The 27,924-nt window shown below is 36.8% G+C and overlaps 1 long non-coding RNA gene across 1 annotated transcript; it reads left to right on the forward strand.

The window, feature by feature from the left end:
* The first annotated feature begins 21,281 nt into the window (after window positions 1-21,281).
* On the forward strand, window positions 21,282-22,679 carry LOC133828933 (uncharacterized). The gene is made up of 4 exons (XR_009891400.1): window positions 21,282-21,610; window positions 21,798-22,008; window positions 22,214-22,351; window positions 22,443-22,679. It is a non-coding gene; the product is annotated as an uncharacterized LOC133828933 (long non-coding RNA).
* Window positions 22,680-27,924: the final 5,245 nt, after the last annotated feature.

Below are 27,924 nucleotides of genomic sequence, written 5' to 3' on the forward strand. Positions count from 1 at the left end.
AATGCAATATGTGAGATATTTGTGTTTTCCAAAGGAAACCTTATGAGATTGGGTGCCATACGGTCATACAGTGGAGTTAACCACCAAGCCGGAAAGTCATCGTGTTTTAGCAGAGTGTACCCCTTTGGTACGGGAGGTAAGTATTCTTTGGTCTGTGGAGGCCATAGATAATTTGATGTGTCAGTTATATGTTCTTAATATATTACCCAATACTTTGACTTATATGAATGTTATAGACGTGTTGCTCAATTTACAGTTTTCAGTTGTGCATTACTGTTATGCAAACATGTTTAGTTAGCAAAATTATAAGTTTTAGCTAGCTTCCTTACTGAGCATTGTAGCTCATCAGTTACTTTGTGTGTGTAGGTAAGAGTAAAGCTTAAGGAGCAGTGCAAAGAGCTGGAGGGGATTCTGTCTGAAGTATGCATACTGTGAAACAACCGACCTGCAGGGTTGTTAGGGTTCTCTTAAGTCTTTCGCTGAGCCAGTAACAGTTTATAAATTCTATGTTTACTAGTTTTATTTAAAGAAGGCCCTATGGCTACAAAAAATTTCGTAAAGTTACATTTAACTATGTTTTTTTTTTAGAACTATGGGATCCCATCCAAACACTGTTTTATTTCAAACTACTCTAATATAAGATTTTCTAAAGTTTGCTTTAATTTTATTTAGTTCTTGACGTCCGATTTTTTTCCAAAGTTGACCGGAAGGGTCCAATGGACTCCGGAAAGTCATAGTCGTATTTTGATGGGTCCAGTTGAGAAAATTCCAACGTTACACTTGGTATCAGATCCAGGTTGCTTATGCTCCTTTAGACCCTCACAATATGTATATGAAGATCAGAAAGGACCCAACTACTGCACTGTAAGTATATTTCCATGTTTTGTGAGTAATTTTGAGTCTAACCAGAATTGTGGGTTTCATGATGACCAGATAATGGTGGTGATGAAAAGAAGAGTTAGGTCCGGCTGAGGACAAGGGGCTAAGGAATCCTAAGAGTATTCGATCCAAAGAATAGAGAGCTGAAAATGAGCCCTGAGTTTAGCTATGATGACTTCGAAAGGCTGATTAGGCACATCATGGTAGTGAGTTATGCCATCTAGGAGATTAAGTGGATGGGGGTTTTACTTAAGTATCCAGAGTGTTTTGAGGTGTTAATGAGCACAATCTCTTGGCAGAGTGTTAGGGATGCTCTTAACCAGGCTTGGAGCAAGGTAGCTCACTTGGAAGGTCAAGCCCTAGACCAATATTCGGCTATGGGGAGAGATTTCCTAGGCTCTACATTGAGAACGTGGCCAAGAGAGTTTGGTTTAACCCTTTAGGGATCAAGAAAGTAAAACATAGTAAGAACGGGTGGTTACAAGGAACCCCTAAACTACCCAGAAGAGTCACTAGGGAGTTGCCTCTAGAACTTAATAAAGAATACGAGGATTCATTCCCAGTTCATGTAGTAGTCTATGACACCAGCAGAAGTCAGCCTAAGACTAGAATTGGGGTTTGAAAGCTATTCCCATAGGTTTCCAGTCAGTGAGTGAATGGGGGGTCCTATCCATATTCTAGTTTATGTTTGCATGTTTTTATGATGTTAGACTGTTGTATTTCATTTATTTTCAATTGAATACTTATGTATCAAAATCATGTATTAAGCTCGAAGTAATATTAATGACAAGTTGTTCTGGCCTTTTCATTTTATTATACATTGTTATGAAGTATGTTAGATTTGAAACTCAGTTTATATTATTGTTACTTTCTTTCAAGTTCTGATTAGAATGGGTTAGGTCTTTTTCTTAATAGTTAGAAGATATCGTTCGCAGTTTAAATTATTTGGCTCTAGGATTTTGAACGATTCACGATGCCTCCACGAAGAGCTGGACGGCGAGGAGTAAATAGGGCTCAGGCACTAGAAAACTGAACCCAATAAATGCCAACATGGATCTAGCTACGCTGTTGGGAATTAATCAGGAACAAGCTGAAGAGAATGCTCATCTTTGACAAGAGCTTAGTTAGGCACCTTGGGTTTGAAGGCCACCAGCCCAAAAAGTTGTGGAAGTGAGGCCACAACTAATTGCTCAACCAAACCCAGTATACGAACATTTTTGAAAGCTACATCCTCCACCCTTCGAAGGACGCATGGATCCTATGGACACTGAGGAATGGATGAGTTCTATTGAATCCATTTTTGAACTAATGCAGTTGGAAGACGGAGCTAAAGTCTCATGTGCTACGTATATGCTGAAGAAGAACACTCGCATCTGGTGGGAGAACTTGAAGCTCATTCAGGATGTTAGAGCTATCACATGGGAAAAGTTCATTCAAGCTTTCAACAAACAGTTTTACAATGAGACTATTAGAGCTTCTAAGGTTGATGAATTTGTGAACCTGATTCAAGGAGATACCACTATAGCTCAGTATGCGCAATAGTTCAACAAGTTGGCTAAGTTGGCTAGAAATTTAGTGGCCAATGAGGAAGCTAAGGTCAAAAAGTTCATGAGACGGCTCAAGCCAATGATTGACAGAGATATAGAAATGTCTAGTACCGAGAGGATCACTTATGCTCAAGAATTGAAGCGAGCACTGAAAGCAGAAAGAATGGAGGACGAGATTTGGAAAGATAGTGCAGTAAGAAGGGAAGCCCACAAACCTAATCATCAGAATAATGACCACAAGAAGAAGACCCCAGAAGGTTCGGGAAACAACAGTCAGCTCGAGAAGAAGACTAAGTCAGGATTCTAGAATCGACTAGCTCAGTCAGGACCAAGGAAAGAGTATATGTGTTGTAGTAAGTGTAACATGAAGCACCCGGGGGAGTGCAAGGCTCACACCAGAAGCTGCTACAATTGTGGACAGGAGGGCCACTACAAGAAAGATTGCCCCAAAGGCAAGGTGATCAAGGAAGCCGAGCCAGAACAGGATGACAAGTTTGTATCGGCACGGGTCTTCGTGCTGACTCAAAAGGAAGCTGAAGCCAGTACCTGAGTGGTCACAGGTTTGATTCCTATAGCCAACCTCTTATGCAATGTGTTAGTTGATTCGGGTGCTACCCATTATTTTATATCAACGTGCATGATAGAGAAAATAGGAATACCTGGAGAGGTATTTTTGATAGGCTTTAGTACGATGTTGTAGTCTGGAGAGACGATGATGTCTAGAAGATGGGTACACGCGATGCCGATGACAGTAGATGGACGAGAACTCTATGCTGACTTGATTGAGCTGGCTATGCATGATTATGACGTGAAACTTGGAATGGATTGGCTCTCCAAGTATAGTGCAAACATTGATTGCAGAAAGAAGATCGTAGTGTTCCAAACCGAGGGGGGAGAGAAGTTCGTGTTCAAGGGAGAAAGTATGGAACCCAAGACACCAATCATCTTAGCGCTCAAGGAAAAGAGGATGATGGGAAAGAGGTGCCAAGCATTCCTGGATAGTATAGTGGACACAACTAAAAATACACCACAAAGGCCTGAGGACGTTTGAGTGGTGTGTGAGTACCCCGAGGTGTTCCTAGAAGATCTACCAGGATTACCCCCAAATCGAGTTCGTGATCGAGTTAGCACCAGAGACAACCCTTATTTCGAAAGCACCGTATATGATGGCACCCTCTGAATTGAAGGAGTTGAAAGATCAGCTGCAAGAGCTGCTTGATAAGGGATTCATTAGACCAAGTTACTCGCCATGGGGAGCTTCAGTGCTATTTGTTAAGAAGAAGGATGGATCGATGAGGATGTGTATTGAGTATAGAGAGCTGAAAAAGATGACGATAAAGAACAAGTATCCGTTACCTAGAATCGACAATTTTTTTGACCAATAACAAGGGGAAATGGTATTCTCTAAGACAGATTTGAGATCGGGATATCATCAGCTTAAGATCAAGGATAGTTATAAACCCAAAACCGCTTTTAGGACCCGGTACAGACATTATGAGATTTTAGTAATGTAATTCGGTCTAACGATTGCCCCTGTGACATTCATGGATTTAATGAACAGGGTGTTCAAAGAGTATTTGGACAAGTTTGTAATCGTCTTTATTGATGATATTTTGATCTATTCCAAGACAAAGGAGGAGTATGATGATCATTTGAGGAAGATTCTCCAGAGGCTCAAAGAACACCAATTATATGCCATTGTGAAGAAGTGAGAGTTTTGGGTAGAGGAGGTGGCATTTCTAGGCCACATAGTAGCCAAGAACGGAGTGGTAGTGGACCCAATTAAGATTTAGGCTGTTAGGGATTGGCCAAGATCAAAGAATTCCACTGATGTAAGAAGTTTTCTTGGTCTAGCAGGTTTTTATAGGAGATTCGTTGAAGGATTCTCCAAATTGGCAATGCCACTAACCAACCTTAATCGCAAGCAGTAGAAGTTCGTATGGACTGATAAATCCGAACAAAGTTTTCAAGAGCTAAAGAAAAGATTAATCACTACTTCAGTGTTGTGTGTGCCAAAAAGGGACAAAAATTTCGTAGTCTACTGTGACGTCTCCAAGATGGGGTTAGGATGTGTACAGATGCAAGCCGGGAAGGTGGTGGTTTATGCGTCTAGACAACTACAAGATTTCGAACAGAGATACCCAACACACGACTTGGAGTTGGCTGCTGTGGTTTATGACTTGAAAATATGGAGACATTCTCTCTACGGGGACAAATGTGAAATATACACGGATCACAAAAGCCTTAAGTACTTCTACACTCAGAATGAGTTAAACATGAGGCAAAAGAGGTGGCTCGAGCTCGTTAAAGATTATGATTGCGAGATACTATATCATTTAGAAAGGAAAACGTGGTAGCTGATGTTTTAAGCAGGCGAAGTCATGGCATCGTTGCAGCTCTAGGATTGATGGAAGTGCCATTACAGAAATAGATAGTGAGAGTCGGGATAGAAATAGTTACAGGCAAGCTTGCCAGTCTCACATTGCAGTCAAATTTCTTGGAAGCAATTAAAGAATAGCATAAATTGGATAACAATATAGTTAATCAAGAAGCCTTACTACAAGAGGAGAAAAATAGAAATTTCACAATGTCAGTAGGCCAAATATTAAAGTACAAAGGCAGGGTTTGTGTGCCTAGTGATTAGGAGATCAAGGATAGGATTCTTGAAGAAGCGCACACAATGCCTTATTTGTTGCATCCAGGTACAACAAAGATGTACCAATATGTTAAGTCCATGTATTGGTGGCCGGGAATGAAGAGGGACATAGCCGAGTACGTAGCCAAATGCTTGGTGTGTCAACAGGTGAAAGAAAAACACCAAAAACCTGGTGGTTTACTGCAACCGCTATCAATATCAGTATGGAAATGGGAAGAGATCGCTATGGACCTCGTGGTTGGCCTACCAGTGACTACAGAGCGTGACGATGCAATTTGGGTGGTAGTGGATTGCCTTACTAAGTCAACTCATTTTATTCTTGTGAAAATGACGTACACTATGGATCAGTTTGCAAAGATATACATGAAAAAGATAATCAAACTCCATGGTGTACCAGTATCAATAGTTTCATACAGAGACCCGAGGTTCACATCAGGTTTTTGGGAAAGCCTGCAAGAGGCAATGGGTACATAGTTGAAGCTCAGCACAACCTTTCACCCGCAAACTGATGGACAGTCATAAAGAACCATCCAGATACTGGAAGATATGTTGCGAGCGTACGCCTTAGAATTTAAATGTTCTTGGAAAGAGTAATTGTAGCATATGGAATTTGCGTACAACAATAGTTACCAAGAAACCATCAAAATTGTCCCATATGAGATGCTCTATGGCAGGAAGTGTCACTTTCCTTTACATTGGGATGAGATAGGAGAAATGTGACTAGCTGGGCCAGAACTGGTGCTTGAGGCTACAGGTGCTATAGAAAGGATAAGGAAGCATATGCTCACAGTGCAAAGCAAACAACAAAGCTATGCCAATGCCAGGAGGTAGGACATCTTGTTCGAGGTGGGAGACAAAGTTTTCTTCAAAGTCTTGCCAACGAAAGGTGTCAAGAGGTTTGGGAAAAAGCCCTAGATATGTAGGTCCTTTTGAGATTCTTAAGAGAAGAGGATCAGTGGCTTACCACTTAGCATTACCTGCCGCATTGGCCAGTACCCACAATGTGTTTCATATCTCCATGCTCAGAAAGTATGTGTCCGATCAGTCCCACGTACTTAGTTAAGAACCTGGAGCTACAACCAGACTTAAGTTATGAAGTTAAACCAGTTAAAATACTGGAATGGGTTTCACAGAGTTGAGAACTAAAATGATACCCGCAGTTAAAGTCTTATGGAGCAACAATGCGGTTGAAGATGCAACTTGGGAGCTAAAGGATGACATTCGCGAGAAGTATCCTGGGATATTTGGGTAAGTAAATTTTGAAGACGAAATTCTTTTAAGGTGGGAAGGGTGTAATAACCCAGAATTTTTTTTAAAATATTTTATTTAGTTTATTTTATGTAAAATTATTTGTGAATTAATTTTATTTAAGGGTAAAAGAAATAATTAAAATATTAATTGGTGAATTTTTTTTTAATTAACGAAATGTGAGTTGATCGCTTTAGATCATAGTTTGGGGACTAATATGTGAAATAAATATAAAGTGAGAAATATTTATTTTACTATCTAGATTTGGGTAGAATAATTATAGAAAAAACCTAGAATAATCTTAGAATTTTAATTTGGGCCACAAAAGAATTTTGAATTTTTTTAATGAATTTTAGTATATGATTTTATGTGTTTGGGACCCACATAAAATCATAGAATCATTTTAGACTATGATTTTGTAATTTATTCACTAATAAATTATAAATAATTCAGGTGGAATTTTATGAGATTAAAGTCATTATTTTATGTTGAAATGACTCATATAAAATCATAAACATAAGTTTAAACTAAAGTGGCACTATTTGGTGTTTTCACCATAGCTTATATTTAATCATTTTTAGCTATGGTCTAATACATTATTTTGGATAAGTGTTTAGTGTGTCAGGCTACACACACACACATACTTGGTGGGAAAATATTTTGAATGATCATGGGTAGTTATTAGGGGTTGGATGAGAGGGAGTTAGAGCCATTTTCTCTCATTTGCATCAGCTATATCCAAACTTGAGAGAGAGACCGAGAGAGAGAAGAAGAAGAACACTTGGTGTTCTTGAGGTGTTCGTACAGTTCAGGTCCAAGGAGAAGGGAGCAAGGTGAGTGATTTCTTTGGGTTTCCATTGAGTTACAACCCTTGAACAAGTTCTTAGAGTCTCTCAATCTCTTGTAGAAGGAAGCAAAGGAAACTGGTGTTGTTCTTGGAAGTTTCAGCAAGAGTGGTCCGAACAAAAAATGTGTGTAGGTGTTTACTGTCCTGTTGTTTTTCTCTTATATTTTGATTGTGAAACTCATGTGGAATAGTTTGGTTGTGTTCATGGCATTGGGGACTAAAGGAAAGAGAAGAAGAAACCACAAAGAACCAGCAAAAGTAAGAGGTACAAACCCGTACATTTCCTTCGTAGTTTTACAGTTCCGATTTCTCATTTTCGTTTCTTAGGATTGGTTAAAAAATTTGGGCTGTTTTGCACGGTTTTAATCAGTGTTTTGGGACTAGAAACACTCATTAAGGTGTTGGGGATGGTTTAATATGATAGGTTTTGAGGTTTGGGTTGTTTTGGTGGTGGTTAATGATTGGTAAGGGTGGTTATGGAAGGTAGGCTTCATGGTTGGCGTTGGGTGGGGAAGGCCGGTGGTGGTGATGGTGGTGGTAGTGGTGGCCGAAGTGGTGGTGTAGGGGGTGACACCATGGCTGCCATGGTAAGGAACCTTGGGTCCAAGAAAGGTTCGGGTTGGTCTATGGAGGCTGGCCATGTGTGAGGGAGACAATATTTAGGTGGTCACGTGCATGCTCATGCATGCAATCAGTTGGTTACTAATGGTTACAAGTTGGTAACCAAAGGGACCAAAATGTTAGTTGGTCCCAAAAGTTTAGAATTTTGTCGCGAGGCTCGAGATTAGGTACACCAAAGCCTAGGATTTGATTTTGAGAGTCGGGGTTAGAAAATTTATCTAAGTAATATCCAAGTTTAATAATTTATGAGCAAGGCTCGGAAATTATTACATATGCTTCAAGAAAATTCTAGGCTCAAGAATTAGTTCCAAAGTTTATATTTGATGGCTTAGAACCTACGAAATATTTTCAAGGACTTAGAAAATATTTTAGGAAGTACAACATTACCTCTTTTAAGTCTTAAGATCAAGAAGTGGGGTCGGGGCTCATAAATTGGACTTCAGCATCGGAAAATGGAATTTAAGAAATAATTAGAGTTTTGACTTGAAATTTCAGGTGTAGTCCAGGATAAAATTATTATTGGAAATAATAATTTTCTAAATCGAGTTTGAGATTTTGAGAGGGGTATTATGGTCATTTTACTCCAAGGGCTCGGGTTTGGGCAAGGGTCAGAAATTTCAGTTTTTGATTTTAAATTCCCTTATATATATTTAAAATCTTAGTAAAGCATTAACTAAGACATATTGTCCCAATATGATTATAGGGTCTAAACGCGATCAGAAATACTTACAAAGACATAATTCACAAAAGCTAAGGACAAGAGGTAAGGAAGTATACACCTAGAGTAACTTAGTTTGTTTGTGATTTTAGTGAATTGCTTGCATGTTTGTGTGTTGCCAGTAAAATTCTAGTTGCTATATACTTATGATTATATGGCTGGATGAGCATAATAGTACCCATCTGTCGGGGTTGAATGCACTTAGTACAGTAAAGTTATCGTGAATGCAAATGTGAGATATTTGTGTTTGCTAAGGGAAACCTTGTGAGAGTGGGTCCCACATGGTCGTACAGTAGGGTTAACCACCAAGCCGGTAAAGTTATCATGATTTAGCAGAGTGTACCCCTTTGGTACGGGAGGTAAGTATTCTCTAGGCCATGGAGGCCACACGGGGATCATGACCCCATAGATAATTCGATGTCTCTGTTATATGTTTATAGTATATTACGCAATACTTTGACTTATATGAGTGTTCTAGACGTGTTTCTCATTTTATAGTGTTCAGATGTGCATTACTGTGTGCAAAGTTGTTTGGTTAGAAAAATTATAAGTTGTAGCTACCCTCCTTATTGAGCGTTGTAGCTCATCAGTTACTTTGTGTGTGTAGGTAAGGGTAAAGCTTAAGGAGCAGTGCAATGAGCTGGAGGAGAATCTGTCTGAAGTATGCATATTGTGAAACAACCGACCTGTAGGGTTTTCTGGGTTCTCTTAAGTCTTTCGCTGAGTCCAGTAACAGTTTATAAACTCTATGTTTACTAGTTTTATTTAAAGAAGCTCCCATGGCCACAAACAATTTCTTAAAGTTACGTTTAACTATGTTTTGTTTTTAAAACTATGGGATCCCATCCCAACACTGTTTTATTTCAAAGTACTCTAATGTAAGATTTTCTAAAGTTTGCTTTAAGTTTATTTAGTTTTTAACGTTCAATTTTTTACAAAAGTTGACCGTAAGGGTCCAGTGGACTCCGGAAAGTCATAGTCGTTTTTCAATGGGTCTAGTTAAGAAAATTTGGGAAGCTACACTTGGTATCTGAGCCAGGTTGCTTAGGCTCCTATAGACCCTCACAATAAGCATATGAAGATCAGTAGGGACCCAACTACTACATTGCAAGTTTATTTCCAAGTTTTATGAGTACTTTTGATTCTAACCAGAATTGTGGGTTTCATGATGACCAGATAATGGTGGTGATGAAGAGAAGAGTAAGGTCCGGCTGTGGACGAGGGGCTAAGGAAAACTGAGAGTATTGGGTCCAAAAGACTAGGGAGCTGAAAATGAGCCCTGAGGTTAGCTATGATGACTTCGAAAGGCTGATTAGGCACATCATGGTAGTAAATTATGCCATCCAGAAGATTAAGTGGATGGGGGGTTTACTTAAGTGTCCAGAGTGTTTTGAGGTGCTAATGAGCTGAATCTCTTGGCAGAGTGTTAGGGATGCTCTTAACCGAGCTTTGAGCGAGGTAGCTCACTTGGAAGGTCAAGCCCCAGACCGATATTTCGCTATGGGGGAGAGATTTCTTAGGATCTATGTTGAGAACATTGCCAAGAGAGTTAGGTTTAACCCTATAGGGATCAAGAAAGTAAACCATAGTAAGAAAGGACGGTTATAAGGAACCCCTAAACTACCTAGGATAGTGATTAGGGGGTTACCTCCAGAAATTAATAAAGAATATGTGGATTCATTCCCAGTTCATGTAATAGTCTATGACACCAACAGAAGTCAGCCTAGGACTAGAATTAGGGTTTAAAAGTTATTCCCATACATTTTCAGTCAGTGAGTGAATGGGGGGTCCTGTCCTTATTCTAATTTATGTTTGCATGGTTTTTATAATGTTAGATTGTTGTATTTCATTTATTTGCAGTTGATTACTTATGTATCAAAATCATGTATTAAGCTTGAAGTAATATTAATGACAAGTTGTTCTGGCCTTTTCATTTTATTATACATTGTTATGAAGTATGTTAGGTTTGAAACTCAGTTTATATTATTGTTATTTTCTTTTGAGTTCTGATTAGAATGTGTTAGGTCTTTTTCTGAATACTTAGAAGATTTATTGTTCGTGGTTTAAACTGTTTGGCTCTAGGATTTCGAACGATTTGCAATGCCGCCATGAAGAGCTGGACGAGGAGGAGTAAATAGGGCTCAGGCACCAGATAACTTAAACCTAAGAAATGCAACCATGGATCCAGCTACGCTGTTGGGAATTAATCAAGCACAAGCTGAAGAGATTGGTCGTCTTTGACAAGAGCTTAGTCATATTGTTCCTCAGAAACTTAGCATAATTTTTGGCGAGCAGTGCAACCTTCTCCTCATCTAAATTCTCAAGAGAATGTCCAACAAAAAGATTTTTGGCAACTTTGTGAGACAAGGCAACTCCTCTAGAAACTTTCTTATCTTTCTCTTCTTTGGACTAGCTTTTCATAGTGAGTTCATAGTTCTGCAATGATCCAATTAGCTCATCCAAATCAAGGGTATCAACATCATGACATTCCTCAATGGAAGTTACTTTTGACTTGAACTTTCTCGAGATAGCTCTGAGCACCTTCCTCACAAGCATGGAGTCTGAATAAGTTTCACCTATAGTAAACGATTTATTAGTAATTTCACATAATCTAGCATGAAACTGAATAATAAATTCATCATCTCTCATCGTTAAATTTTCAAATTTAGTAGCGAGAGATCTCAATCTAGATTTTTTGACATTTTTTGTTCCTTCATTTTTAGTTTGCAACTTCTCTCAAGCATCCTTGGCTATTTCAAAATTTTCTACAGCTTCATTTGACTTGCAGAAACTGCATTAAAGAGAGCATGAACTCCTTTAGAGTTCCAATTAGCCTTTTCAATCTCAGTCGTAGTCCATTCCGACATAACCTTTTGTTTAGTGTCCTCACCATCCTTGATGGTAGGTGGGGTTCAGTCGTCAACCATGACACTCCAAACACGTTCATCCATAGCTTTGAGAAAAGCTCTCATCCGAGCATTCCAACAAGAATAGTTGGTTCCATCAAGCATTGGGGGTCTAGTAGTTGACCCTTTTCTTTGAAGCAATCCATCAAAAATAAGAAAAAAAAGTAGCAGCAGAAAAAAAAACAAGAAATATACAAAAAAAACAAACACACTCAGCCCCTAGGGAACCAACCAGTCATGTTAACTAGAGTAGGAGAAAATAAACTAATAAAAGACAAGCAAGGATCACTACACAAGCTCTGGTACCAAATGAAAGTTAGTTTACCACAAACACTTAATTACCCATTTAGATTAACAAATAAAACTCAGATTTAGTTCAAGGATGAGAGCAGAAAAATGAAAATAACACAATCATTTTTACATGGTTCAACCATGATTTCTCACAACCTACTTCATGGGACCTAGTCCAGAGGTGAAGCAAATTCACTAAAAATACTCATAGTTGTTACACGTTACAAAACAGTAAAACAATTTAAAACTCCTTTTTAATTTGTTTTACAAACAACAAATAACTCCCTATTTTTGTGAAGATCTTCAAGCAATCAACCTCCCACTGGTATTATGTTCTTGCTGGACTCCCTCCAGCTACTGCTCAAGCTCCCCTTGAGACTTAGCTTGAACTCCCTTCAAGCTTTGCACCCGAATTTTAAAGATGAATGGTGGAAAATCATCAAAACTTCATGGGCCAATGTACAATGAAGCTTTGAATGCTTCAGATCTTTTTGCAGAGAATATTTCTTGGAGAAGACACTTTTTGGCTGCTAAAAAAAGGTAGGGAAAACTCAGACAAAGAAATTATAAATGCTAGGGCACAAAAAAGGAAAGACAGCTCATCAAGTCATGTGCTAAATTAAAATCACGCGTTCAGTGTTTCTGATGTCTCATCATTCAAAAGCATGTCTTAACACAAGATTCAGAAAAGAATACGAAATAGACAAGTTTATCAAACTGAGTTTCTAGTATGATAACATGCAAATGCATGTCTAAACAAGATCTTCAATGCATGACAAAGCAAATGCATTTAAAACTATAGTAGTGAACGACTAGTGCAATACTTTTTCACTTTTGTAATAGTCCGTAGGGTCAATTATATATATCATATGAAAACACAGATTAAGGATTAAAGCTTTGCTTATAAACCACAAGTTGGGGCCGGAGATGGTAAGGGCTATTAGTAAAATGACCTTAATTAATTTAGATATTTATTTAGTAGATCTTTAACTTTCTAATTTTAAACTAAAATAGTTTACATACGAAAGAATAAATATATATTGATGTATACAAACAAGACAAGGAAATGTGTTTTCTCAAAATTTGATTAAGTGCAATTTTGTTGTCATCAACACCACCCTTCAAAATTCACATGCAAAGATGGCTAGAACAGAAAATGCAGCTGCAATAGAATAATGAAATCAATAGCACAACTCAAGTATAAAACTAAGAACACAGAGAATAAAGATGACACAGGAATTTTATGCTGGTTCGGACCAATATGTCCTACTTCCAATTTAGAGCACCACCACAAGCTTCCATTAATGAATTAACACCAAGAATGTGCACCCTCACAATAGTTGAGAAAAACAAGACAATCTCTCTTGACAAAGCTCACTCAAACTTACTTGCTCTTGTACTCGTAACACCCAAATCTCTCAATTTCTCCCAGTCTTGAAAGCTCTCTATCACAATTGTTCTCTTTTTCCTCTAGGTTACTCACATCTTAAAAAAAGCAATATAATGTGTCACGAATGGAATAACATCCTCTACATATAAGTATAGACTCTTTACAATAGAAGGCTAACTGACATATGAAAAGATTGTTAGTTTACTAAATAAAGAAAAAGGTTAGGGTTTGGAGAAATGACACCTATACAAATTCTACCTTATTTCTTTAAATCTTGACCAAAAAACCTACAAACTGAACTTGTGCTGGTATACTATATGCATTAGTGATCACTAATGCTCAACAACCTTAGACAATGTTTTGGCCTGCTGAAGGTCAAGGCTTTAGTTCTGAAGCCAGCATGATTTTCCTTAATTGCCACCTTTTCTAGCTCCAATACTTTGTCTTCTATCTTCTCTATAATCCAAAATAGGCAATGTCTATGTGTTTACTTTTCTCATGGTAAATGGGGTTCTTGCACAAATATATAGATGATTGGCTATCCAAATACACAGTTGAATTCCCTCTAATCATTTTTAATTATTGAAGCAACCCTGGGATCCTAATGGCTTTCTTGAATGCTTCTATAGTTGCCATAAACTCAACTTTTATGGTGGACAAAGCCACAATTTACTGCAGTTGAGAATTCCAACACACACAATTTTGATTTGTCATGAAACATATGAGGTAGTTGATCTTCTTGTATCCCTGCTTGAAGTGATGGAGCCAACTTTTTGTTTGAGGTGGGGCTTGTATGTAATTATTCTTTGAGTGAGGGTTTATATGCTATTTTCTTTAATTTTATTGCAATATTTAATTAAAATTTTATTAATATTTTAAATAAGTAAACATTTTAGGTGGGGCTTTATCATCCACTCATGATAACACCCCTCTATCATTGTTTGCTTGAAGCATAGTCCGAGTCTACATAGCCTTCCAACATTACTTTTTCAGTTTGCTTTTCATAGATGAGATCGTAAGTGGCAGTTCCTTTAATGTATCTTAATAACCGTTTTAGAGCTTGTCAATGCTCTTGTTATATTCAAATCCTGAGCAAAACGACAACTTACGACACCTTCTCAGGCAGAACCTTTTCATTAGAGGACAACACGCATAAAAAAACTAAGAACAATAAAGGCAAAAACTTGGTTGCTTTGAAAAAGGAAAATAAAACAATAAACTAAAAGTGCACAAGAATCACGTCAACTTCAAGTCAGAAGAAGGAATTAGCTAGGAGAAAAAGTAAAGACCGAATAAATTTACGAGGATAAATATCAGAAGGGAAATGTCACATATTATGCATACTAGTCTCTCTTATTACAAAAAAATACCACCACTATTCACTCTTTTAATTTGATGCTAACATTCTCCAACTACCAAAAATACCCCTCTCATTTTTACACCCCCCAAAAATTGAACCTCTCATTTCTCTCACTACACTCATGGTTTCTCTCTTTCTCTCTCTTGGACCTAACAAGAAATCCCTTTTCCGAAGAGCCCCACCCACGGTGACTCATTCCCTTCGAACCCAAGACCCACGTTGCATTTTTCCTCCCACAGAGACAAGAAAAGGTTAGATCTCGAACCCAAATCTATATTAAGCGAAATGCATGTTGAATTTGTGATATGTGGAATGGGTTCATCAATTTTGTGGTTTTTTTGCGGGTTTGAACCAGTGGATCGATAGGTTTGATGGTAGCTCGATAGTATGCTTGATAGGCTAGTATGGATGCTTGGATAGAAGCTCGATAGGAGCTCGATATGAGCTTGATAGGATGAGTATAAATTTCTCGATGGGTTTGTGGTCTTAGATAAAATGGGTTTGATAGTCTCTATAGTTTTAGGGATATTGTTACTTGATGGGCTCAATTGTAGCTCGATGCATGCTTGATGGTTCTTCATGGAGACAAATTATGCTTTTCTCTATAGGCTCGACAGTGGCTTGATAGTCTCGATAATTTTAGGGATGATTTTGCTATATAGGCTCGATTGTAGCTCGATGGTTCTTTATGTAGAAAAATTATGATTTTCTCGATAGGCTTGGTAGTTTCTCGATAGTGGCTAGATAAGGTTATGTTGTAGCTCGAGGATAGCTCGATAGAGCATGATAGAGCTCGATGACAGTGTTTACTTCAGTTTTTTTTTTTTTTTGCCCGATTATGTTTAACATTTTTTTTACCAATTGATTTCCCGTGTCAATGCAGATGCTGAAGTTGATTGTTCTGCTTCAAGATCACTTTCTTGGTTGAGTCACATATAGGGGTGACCAGACTTTGGTTGATATTAAGAGAAGGTTTGTGGAGCTCGAACTGATAGAAAGGGCTAAGGAATCCCCTTTCAAGCAGTTCTTCTTGGCTCCAGAGTTTCATTTTTCAGGAGTTTTGGTACATGAGCTAATGTTGAGGAAAATCGCTAGTAAAAAAGAAGATGAGGTGCATTTCTTTTTGGGCTCGAATTCATGTAGATTCGGCGTGGGAGAGTTTGCTTTGATGACATGGTTGAATTTCAATTCTGCACCATCACAAGAAGATTTGGATGAGTGTCTGACTAGTGACCGCTTGATAAATGAGTATTTGAATGATGCTCAGAAAGTAAAGCTCCTACAATTGGAGATGCTTTCAAAACATGTATTGTGGTCGAAGATGTGTACAAGTTGGGTCTCTGTTTATTCGTTGAGGGGGGTTTAAATATCATTGAGGGAAATTTGAATATATGGTGAGATATACTAAAGATGGTTGAGGACACATACTACTTCTTCAACTATCCATGGGGGAAGTTCTCTTACAAGAGGCTTTTAAATTCTTTTAAGAAAGACACCCAGCGCCAGAATACTAACTATGAAAAGAAGAAGGATGCCAAGGTGCAATAGGAGTCAAAGTACAATTTTTAAGGTTATGCCACAATGTTGCAGTATTGAGAAGAAGAGGCCATTCAACAGCTTGCGATGGAGTTTATTGTGAGCTTGGGAAATATGGTCCCGAGGATGCTTAGTTGGTCGCACCAGAAGAATAGAAATTTCACCAAGTCTGTCCTCTCGCTGATGTTACCGAAGAGCACTATAGGTTATATTTGATTGATGTTAAGCAATTATGTTTAGCTATATGTTTATCTTTTATGATTATTTAAGCTAAATCATTGCTTTATGTTGTTTGCAATTGATTGTCCTTATATTGTTGAAGCTCTAACCATCAGAGGTCGATTATTACAGCTCCTTGACTCCGGGAGATGTTCCCCTATATCTCAGGCTCGGCAAGGATCCTCAGGAGTTTAATGGGGAGGAGGAGGCGGCCATGGATTTTTAGAAAGTGGCCGAGACGGAGAAGGTTGTAGGTCCCACCCCTCCTGCTGCCCCTTCTACAGTCCCTACCCCCGTTCTAGCCTATATAAAAAAGGTGATGTAGCGGTTGGAGAGAGTCGAGGGTCAAAAGGAGACCCTCCTGAATTAGCAGTCAGTGATCATGGACGCAGTCAGTCAAATCCTGACATTTATTAAGGAACGACCAAGGGACTCCACGACAGATTCAGACTCAAAGTCACTGGATATTCCAGATGACTTTGAACTTGATCCAATCAGGTGTCCCACCATTGTTGTGACACCTGATGCTGTGACTCCGGGAGTCTCTATTGTCAACCTTGAGGAGGTGCATGAGGTTTTAAGAGGAGAAGATGCAGGCCAGAATGGATTGAGGACTACACTGATCCAACGAGGAAAAGACCTCACACTCATGCAGCTGCAGATAGAGAGGAGGCATTGGTGCTCGACCCTTTCAAGAAGCTAGATGTCAAACAATATAGGACACTTTGCAAGTGGATGCTTGGAGACATCCCCAATAAGACTCTGAGGGATGTGAAGACAAGGTGTCTCGATCCAGCATGGTTTCTAACGTGGAAGACACCCTTGTTGTGGCTCGATGATGGGGTAAGTTATTTATTTAAAATGTTAACAAATTCTATCATGTTTTAAAAAAAATTAGTTCTGTTTTGACTAGCTCGATATGGTTCAATAAGAGCTCGATGGGGAGTTGTATGAGCTGGATATGAGCTTGATAGGGGCTTAATGGGGGTACAAGGTCAGTTTTTAGGTTAAATGTGTGAGCTGTATAGATATGAGCTCGACATGGCTCGATATGGCTCGATATGAGCTCTATGGGTGGTTGTATGAGCTCGATATCAGCTCGATGGGTGGTTGTATGAGCTTGATAGGGGCTTGATGGGGGAACAAGGTAGGTTTTGAGGTTAAATGTGTGAATTGGCATATGAGCTTGATGGGGGGTTGTATGAGCTCGATATGAGCTTGATGGGAGCTCGATAGGGGTTCGATGGGGTAACAAGGTAGGTTTTGAGGTTAAATTTCTGAACTGGCTAGATATGTGTAATGTCCCAAATTCCCTAATATGTCTTAATGCCTTGATTAGAGGGACAAGAGGGCAATAATTGGTTTATGGTATTATTATGTGATAATGTGCATGGTTATGTGAGTTATATTATTATATGACTAATATTGCATGTTTAAGTGTATTCGCGTGTGGGTCGTTTCTTATTAGAAGGGCATTTTTGTAATTTTGACCCGTTAGAGGTATATTTGAATATATGATTATATATTTGTGATATATGATGAGACAAAATTATTATGTAGATATATTTGGATTATTCGGCATGAGACGATCCTAGTGAGCAAAGTAGCAGTTTAGCCATAACGCGGTTAAAAACCGGGCTCGGGGCAAGCCTAGGGGTAATTTGGTAATGTAGCGCATTACTAAGAATTTTTGGGTAATGGGAATTTTATTTGGAGGTAGTTGAGATTTATTTAAAGAAATGGTGAATTTTGGGGGTAAAAGACCAAAATAACCTTAAAGGCATTAAGTAGCAAATTAAGGGGTTATATTAGACCAAGGGGCATTTTGGTCATTATTCCAATATGATGACTTAACTAATAGATTTCTTTAGCCAAAGGAACCCCAAACATAAGCTCTCTCTTTCTTACCTCTCGGTTACTCTCTTTCTCTCTCTTTTCCCTCTCTTTGGATTTTTTGAGGAAAAGCTTTGGTTTTTAGAAGAATTAGGCTAGGAAATTGCTAGGGTAAATCTAGGAAGCCTTGTTAGCTATAAAGGTAATGATTCCAACCTTTAATTCTCTCTGAGTTCTCTGATTCTCTGCTAAAGTTCTTGGTGTTCTTGAGTTTCAAAACCCCAAGTAGTGATTTTGAGTGTTAGTAATGATTTTTGTTGGATGGTTGTGTTTTTGAGCTATGTTTGATGTTCTATATCTGCTTTGTGGTCTGTTTCTGGGATTGGGACAGATTTGGGAACCATTTTGAGTTTTGAGACTCAGAGAACACGAAGAGTAAAGCCCAGAAATTGGGTTCTCTGTCTTTGGCGCTATAGCGCCCAGTAGGTGGCGCTACAACGCCATTTGGTCTCTGTCATTGGCGCTATAGCGCCCAGTAGATGGTGCTACAGCGCGGGTTGAGCTGTCAGGTTGGCGTTTTTCACTTTGGCGCTGTAGCGCCGTACTATTTTTCAGGGCATAAATTTTTGTACTTTTAGGGGTTTTGTCCAAAGGGCTTGGGGGACGATTCCACCACCCTGTTTGGTGGATTTGGAGGTCTCGAGAGCGTGGGATTGGTCCTAGGATTGAATTTGGAAATTAAACTCATTGAAACACCGTTTATGGTTGTGACTAGGTTACTGCTAGGGCTCGGGACAAGATCGTGCTCAAGGGGTCGTTTATATATAACTTGTGCTCAGACCAAAGGTAAGAAAACTCCGCCCAATATGTGATACATGTGATTATGGCTTGGCCTGAATTATTGAACAGGAATATGAATAGGGCATGAACGCCTGAGAATGTGCATGATTATGATTATGCTTTTGATTGTTGATTAAGCATGTTGAATGTTTCTTATTTGGATATTTGATATATGATATATTCATGTCTGCATTATCTTATTGAGAAAGGCTTGATTTATGAGTCAAGGACGACAATAGTGCGCTGAGCACTGGTCATTTTGGTTAGGCTAACCAGGAGCGCATCATATGCTTGTCCGACCCAATGGTCATGGAAAATGCAGCGCCATGTACACTGGGCCAGCTCCAAGGCTGGTTATATAGAGGATAGGGCAATGAGCCCATGTGTGACTTATTAGTCTCATATTCTAGGGCTGGGCCCAGCATTGAGTTATTTGTCAAGGACAACCTTAGCAAGTTAAGTGCTGGTCGTAAAGAATCGACCTATTAGTCAAGGACGACCTTAGCACACTGAATGTTGGAAGTAAAGCATTGACTTATTAGTCAAGGACGACCTTAGCACGGTGAGTGCTGGTCGAAATGCATTGACTTATGAGTCAAGGATGGCAATAGCAGGTTGAGCGATGGTTGGTATGGTTATAATTAATCTAGAGCGTGATATACATTTGACCTACCTATTAGTCATGAGAAAACTAGAGTGCCAGGTACACTGGGTCAGCTCCAAGGCTAGTTATATAGAGGATAAGGCAAAGGGCCCCGGGGTGACTCATTTGTCCTATATCCAAGGGGGCCAAGCCCCAGTATGATTTATTAATCATGTATTAGGGCGTTGAGCCCTAGTATGATTCTGTAATCATGTAATTTGAGCAATGGCCCCCGACATCATTCATTGATCATTTATCCTGGGCTATTGGCCTTTATGACACACTACTACAAAATTGGGCTTTCCCGACACCCAAGCACGACAGTCAACTCTGTTGACTATCATAATTGCTTAGCGGGACTCTACGCCGACAGTTAAAAATTATAGGCATATAAACCAATGCCGATAGCTAATAACTGTCACTGTTGCTTTTGACTGTCGCTATTGACCCCAACGTCGACAGTTAATTCTAGACCAATGCCGACAGTTAAAATGTGTCGCTATTGACCCCAACGTCGACAATTAATTCGAGACCAATGCCAACAGCTAAAATGTGTCGTTATTGACCCCAACGCTGATAGTTAATTCGAGACCAATGCCGACAGTTAAAATGTGTCGCTATTGACCCCAATGCCGACAGTCATAAATTGTCGCCAAAATTCAAATAAAAAATTATAATTAATGAATACTATAATTTTAAAAATAAACTAAATTATGTATTTATTAAAAATTTTTAAAACTATATTTTTTTTTGTTTCTAAAATTTTCATATTATTAACTTTTGTATTTATAATAATTATTAAATCAAAATTTAAATTTATTATTCTTTAACATATTTATAAAATTAACTACATTATTCTTTAACATATTTATAAAATTTGTATTAGTTAAAACATAGTTGTTTTATTAATTGAAAAAATATTGTAAGAAAATTAATGAATAGTATAATCTTAAAAATAAACTAAATTATGTAAATATATATTTATAAAAATTATGTATTTACTAAAAACTTTTAAAACTAGATTTTTTTTTGTTTCTAAATTTTTTATATTATTAACTTTTGTATTCATATAAATTTTTATATCAAAATTTAAATTTATTATTCTTTAACATATTTATAAAATTAACTATATTATTCTTTAACACATTTATAAAATTTGTATTAGTTAAAAAAGAGTTGTTTTATTAATTGGAAAAATATTGGAAAAAAATTAATGAATATTACAATTTTAAAAATAAACTAAATTATATAAATATATATATAAATTATGTATTTATTAAAATGTCGCAAAAACTCAAATAAAAAAAATCTAAAATATAATTATTGAATAATTTAATTTTTAAAATAAAATTATTTATGTAAATATATATTTATAAAAATTATGTATTTATTAAAATCTTAAAATTTTTATATTATTAACTTTTGTATTTATAACAATTTTTATATTAAAAAATTACAATTAATGAATAATAAAATTTTAAAAATAAACTAAATTATGTAAATATGTATTTATTAAAATTATGTATTTATTAAATACTTTTAAAAGTACATATTTTTTTCTAAAATTTTCATATTATTAATTAAGAACTTTTAAAACATGATTTTCTTTTATTTTTGTAATGTTATATACTTTTGTATTTATATGTTTATATAATAATGTATATGTTTAAATTCAAATTATGATAGAAACAATAATAATTTATTTGTAACATATTTATAACATTAGAATTAAATAAAATTGAGTTATTTCATTAAAAAAAAAGCAAAATATTACATATAATATTACATTAAAAACAAAGGACACGACATTTTGTAAGTCCAAAACAAAGAAAGATTATTAAGCGGCAAATGAAAGTAATTAGGCACCAAATAAAAGTGAGAAAATAAAAAAAAATGAAAAAAAAATTGAATCCCTAATCTCTCTCTATGACATCCGCTCTCTCTCTCTCTATGTATACTGAAATCCGACCGAAGAACACCATAAGCAGGCCTACTGAAGTCTTTAGTTTCTCACCACTCTCTTCTGTTGAGCCGTTGAAGCGCACACGACCACAACACTGCCGAAGCAAGAACCAGGTAACCCCGCTCGTATATTTATATTTTTTCTTTTCAGATTTCAAATTAATATCAAGAAAATGTTTTGAACATAATCAGTATGTATATATTTGTTTATGTTGGAATTGTTTTAGATTGAGAGAACACAGAGAAAAATGACAGAATATATTTGTTCATGTTCGTCGGCCAAAAATGGCACCCTTTTCAGGAACTTCTGAGGCAGATGGGCAGGATGGAAGCCAAGTTAAGGCAAATATTCCAATTGCTCCCCCCACTAAGCTCAGCATAGTAGGATTAACTCCTTCCACTTAGCGTAAATCATTCTCAAGCTCATCACAGGCTAACAAATTATTTCCTTGAATCCTTTGCCTTTGAAGAAACATGGCTGTGGTAGAAGCCCAATACATGCTTGTTCAGAGGTTAGTTATGTTCTGCTCAGAGTTTGAATTGAGTTTTTGGTATTTAAAATATGGACAACGAAAAGCTTGGGTGTCACCTTCTATTACTGTACAAGTATATGGTTTTCATTTTATTATTAATGAATTAATTTACATACCCGAATTTTCCCCCAGTGGTAAGTGTTTGGTTATCTTGTTTCTCCCATAATCACTCATTCACCTGCAGGAGGAGTTTTTGAAGGATGTGATGCAGTTTCTAATGCTTCGAGGACATACCCGACTTATCCCTCAAAGTGGGATTACTGAGTTTCTGGATGCCATACTCAATGGAAAGCGTGTTGACCTCTACAATTTGTTCAAAGAGGTGAGCTCTTTTTCTTGGGCTCTGACTTGTTTCATTCAATTTAAGTGTAGGAACTCTTGAATTGATTTTTTTTGGTACTGATGCCTTTTAGGTGGTTACCAGAGGTGGCTTTCATGTTGGTAATGGCATTAACTGGAAAGGACAGATATTCTCTAAGATGAGCAATTACACCATGACCAATAGAATGACTGTATGTACAGAACTCTTTGATGTAATACCACTTTAGTTATCTTATGACAATAAGGATGACCAAAATAAGTGTGATTATGGCCTTGGAAGAGGTGATATTTAGATTATAAAATATGCATTAGAGAGATTATGGGAAACATTTATAATGTGGGCAAGAATGAAAAGATTATTTATTGCAATAAATTTGAATCTGGACAATGAATCTCCTCTAACTATCACCATTGTTATTGTAGGGTATAGGAAATACACTGAAAAGGCATTATGAAACTTACCTACTTGAATATGAATTGGCTAATGATTGATCAAAATACTAGATAAATTAATTAATGTAATACATCATATAATTACATATATATATTTCTTGATGTTAAGCTGTTCCAAGAAAAGCACACATATGGAACAATTGATTCACTCATCACATGCTACCACATTCTGGGGTTAAAATTGATTCACTCAGAATATTAAGTGGGGCTAACGTCTCTGTGAGGTATAGCTTTTTTTTTTTTTTTTTTTTTTCAGATTTCAATTTAATATGAGCATTTGAAACTTATGTACTTGCAATTGTACAAATAAATATATTACTTTCTTTTAATTTTGAAAAGTTATTCTTTATCACTGATTTTCTGAGATTATATTCTAAATAATACTAACAAATATACTTGCAGAGGAGGATGGATACATCATGCAACGATAAGTGACAATTGTGATTGAGTCTCAAGGATTTCAACAAATGGATCAATTCCATCTCTCAACATTGTGGCCTATATATATATATATATATATATATATTATATACAAGTGATCCTTCTTTAATTTGGTTGGTATTTCTTCCTTTGCTGCTACTATAACAGAGTTATGACTTGTGACTGAGATTGGCTGTAGAACATAATAGCTTGGAATTATCTTTCTTAATTTCATAATGTTTTGTGGGTGAGAATGTGAGTGTTGTAATCTTTATGATCATTTCATTTATTGTATCTGAAAACCTATAACTTAAATGTGTTAGTGTTTCCATAGTTTTCTTTTAGAGATGCAATAGTATTCTATTGTAAACATAGTTATGCTGATTTATTTTGCTATAATTCTAAAGTTTTCTAATGACAATATTTTGTCTGTTGACACAGAGATGGCTTTGTAAACAAACCTCTTCAATTGTTTTATATATGTATATTACTATATAATACGTTTGACAAAGGAGTAATCCTTTTACTAGTTTCCCCTAAGATTTTCTTTCCTAATTTATCATCCAAGATGTAGAAATGACTGATAATTTTACATTATGAATGAGATGAGAATGTTATATATGGTTCTTTAACATAATTTTGTTATGAAAATACAATTTTGACGAAAGTCTTTTTTTAATTATCATAAAGTCTTTTCTTGACCAAATATATTTTTTTTTTTTGAAAAAGAGACAGAGGTCAAAGACTGACCTCTGCTCAATAACATTGAGAGCCCTCACTTATGGCAGAGGAATATCTTGGTAACAAATATTTGGCCAATGAGAAAGGCATTATTTATGAGATGAAAATATTATGATCCTTGTTGTTTAGTTTTACTTTTCTTACAAGGAAATATGAAAAATATTTATTTTTGGTTTGTAGAGTATTTGGCCAATGAGAAAGGCAGTATTTTTGTAATCTTTCTAAATTTCTACATATAAACCAATCCTCATAGATGTAGTCATGCATAAGATAAAACCATATATAAGGGGTATAATATGTATACTTTTCTTTGAATGACTCATACCTACTTAAGGTTTTGCTGCTACTAAATACATTTGCATCGATCATCTATTTTTCTTATATTTTTCTGTCTATATGTTCTTAGAGCAGAGAACTACATCAACACATAGGGTGCAGTTGGTATTTTTCAGTTCAACTTCTTTATCTCTTGATGCTGGTGTTGCCTTCATTGGAATCCTTCTCGACTTTGCTCTTCAGTCTTATGATGTCTTTCACTCTTTGGTCTTTCAATTTTGCTTTTGGCGAACAACATCAAATCCCGTTGTGGCTTGTGGAGTTGCCTTTCTTCTTCTCTTTACCAATTGGGAGTATTCAATAAGGCACATCAAACATGGCAAAGTCAAGTCCAAACTGTTAACTTGGAAAAAAAAAACATGGGATTTTGATCTTGTTTAACTTGTAAAAATGTATTAATGTGCTACAAACCAAGGTTGAATGTCACTGTTTATAGAGTTCATCATTTAATTATATCTGTATCTCAAAAGCTCTCATGGTCCTGGGTGACTTCAAACTATATAGGTCCTTACATGAAGATTTAGAAATTTGGATTAGGTTTATTCACAACTCGTTGTGTTACTTTAACAACTTTGTCTGGTATGCTCGTTGTGTTACTTTAAAAAATGTCATCTGGTATGCTTGTGTTACATATTAATGATCTATTATATTTATGTTCTCGGTGCTCTTATTTATAACTATATTACCTTTTCTTTTCTTGCTAAGTACTATGGATTTAGAATCTGATGCATATTATCTACACAGTGCATGTCTTTATATGTGTATATATATGTTGTTGAGTATTATTTTAGTTTTGGTTCGACTTTAATTGTGTTTATTCTGTATTGTAGGCTAAAACTTTACTTGGATATTTAAGAGAACCAAGACAACGAGAAATTCTTCTTCAAGTTGTTGGGTATTATTTTCTTTCTTGCTTGTAAGAATTATGTATAGTGAGCATTTGATGTATTATTTCTATTGAGAATAATGAATTTTTATTAAGAATTATTTAGTCTCTTAAGGATTTGATGTATTATTTACATTTCAATTATATAAATAAATGTTGTATGTATATGAATTTTTATTATGATAAATATAATTTTTTTTACAAGTTATGGTAATAATAATTAATTATGTGAGTAATTTTTTTATTTAAATTTATAGCAAACTTCAATTTTTAGAAATATAATTAAAAGTTTTAAAAAAATATATTTATCAAAAAATTATAATTTATATATATAAATTTAATGTTACGGCGACATCTATTGACTGCCGGCTTTGCCAGCAACGGTGACACGTATTAACTGTCGGCGTTGCCAGCAACAGCGACACGTATTAACTGTCAGTGTTGCCAGCAGCGGCAACACATATTAACTGTCGGCGTTGCCATCAACAGCGACACCTATTAACTGTCGGCGTAGCCAATAACGACGACACTTATCAACTGTTGGCGTAGCTACCCCTACGACAGCATAAGAAAATACGATAGTTAGTTGACTATCGTCATGGCTCAATAGAGACAGTTAAATTTTTCGGGAAAGCCCGTTTTTATAGTGGTCACACTGTAGTCATTTATATGAATGGTATGCATGCATGATTAGGGTTATTACTTCTAGGCATGCTCATTATGATTTGTTAATATTTTATTAACTGCTTATGAGCATGTGTATGTTTTCTTCCTAAGCTTTGGCTCACGGGTGCTTTGTGGTGCAGGTAAAGGGAAAAGAAAGCTGGACCGTCCTTGAGTGGGAGAGCTTAGGTGACGATGTGTACATATGCGGCTGTCCAACCACCACGGCTAAGGGTTTAAAGCGGAACTAGGGTCAAACCCTATTTTGCCACTTAGGTCGGCACGATGTAACTTTTTCAATATAATTAACCTTTTAAATGTATTTTGGGATCCCATGTATGAAGTAAACGTTTTAGTGAAACGATTGTACCTTTGACCAAAATTTTTAACCCTAAACCATTAATCATGTTTAGTTACACGATTATGGCCAAATGACTCGTTTAGCGAGTTTAGCACTATTTAAAATACACATTGTAACGGTCCTCGAGTAGTAGGGAATTACAACTTGGTATCAGAGCATGCCAATGTTAAGGGTTCCCGAAGACAAGTTGGGCATGTACACTCGTCACCAAAGACAAGCTCCACTTAGGGTATGGTGACTATTTATGTGGTTATGTGTTTAACTGCTTAAATAAGATATAAATATTTTACCTACATGCCTTATTAGGAAGCATGAGATATTCTGATAGGGCCTGGCCCTTGACTATTGATATGATTATGTGATTACCTGCTCAGTGAATATATGAATGTGCTATGTTCATGCTAGAGTAAAGAGCATGATATTTTTTTGGCAAGAGCAGGGGTTATTGATTGATGCATGGATTTTATAGGCATGTATTTAGCACTGTAGTGGTATACGAATGTGGTGTTGTGTGATTTTTCTCATGGGGAAGGCTTTTGAATGTGCTCATCATGCTTAATGGGTCAAGTTATTGACTGCAGACTAAATCAGAGGTTTTGTACCCAAGGCAGTTTATGTGACTCGATGGTGTTTATATTGAGGCTGAGAATTACAGCTAGGGCCTGAGCCCTCCACCTTCCCCTCAGAATTGCCAACATGTGTTTACATATATGCCATTATGATTGCAGAGACAAGAGGAAGAGATTAGGTGTTTAAAACAGTAGGTTCTGTCAAGGAACACCTCTTCCTTTGTTATGCCAGGAGTGGCACCAATATTGGCTTAGCCTATGGTTGAGAATACCACTGCAATGAATTAGGAAAAAATTAGGCAGTTTTTTAATTAGAGATATTATTGTGATGTAGTTAAGACTGCAAAGACAAATTAGTTTCTGAACCTGGTTCAGGGAAATACAATAGTAATAGAGTATGTTAACAAATTCAATGGGTTGGCCAAGTTTGCTTCTGATACGATACCCACAGATGTGGCTCGGAAGGAGCGATTTATTCAGGGATTGAATTCCAAAATAGCTCAGGCAGTTAGAATTGCCCTAGTACATGAGATCTCTACCTATGCTCAGGTGGTAGGTAAGGCTCTTGTTGTTGAGACCACAGGAAATGAGACTTGGAGGGAGAGTGCCAGAGAGCGCGGAGTTCATGTAGTGATACCTTCATTTATTGGATCAACCAGGGGAAGAGGCCCTAGTGATCAGAAAAGAAAAGTTGAAATCATTCTCAGTACCCCTGGACTAGATAAGGGGTTCCGAAATGTTGAGATAGGACATCAAGGCGAGGATAAGGATTGGAAACTCTACCTGGAATGCAATTGGTGCAGGAGGCGCCATTTGGGAGAATGCTGAGAAACGACATGTTTCTTATGTGGGATGGTTGGGCACCTCAGGAGGGATTGCCTAGGGCTAAGGAAGGATGAACTAAAGGGGGTGGATAGCTCGACTCCAACTCAGAGACTGAGACTGAGGTTGGTTCCTCAGTAGTGGCAGGTCAGCTTCCTAGTTCTGATTCTTGTATTATGCTGATTGGTTTTGGTGTCGTGTTGTTCCTTGTTTGTTGCATCTAGAGAGGCATAGATTTGATATGAAGATTATGTGGTTATGATGTGATGATAATTTGGTACCCTATTGGTAATTTTAAGAGATGGGTTGGATTATTGTGGAAA

Source organism: Humulus lupulus, chromosome 4 (genome assembly GCF_963169125.1).
Source record: "Humulus lupulus chromosome 4, drHumLupu1.1, whole genome shotgun sequence".
Lineage (NCBI taxonomy): Eukaryota > Viridiplantae > Streptophyta > Magnoliopsida > Rosales > Cannabaceae > Humulus > Humulus lupulus.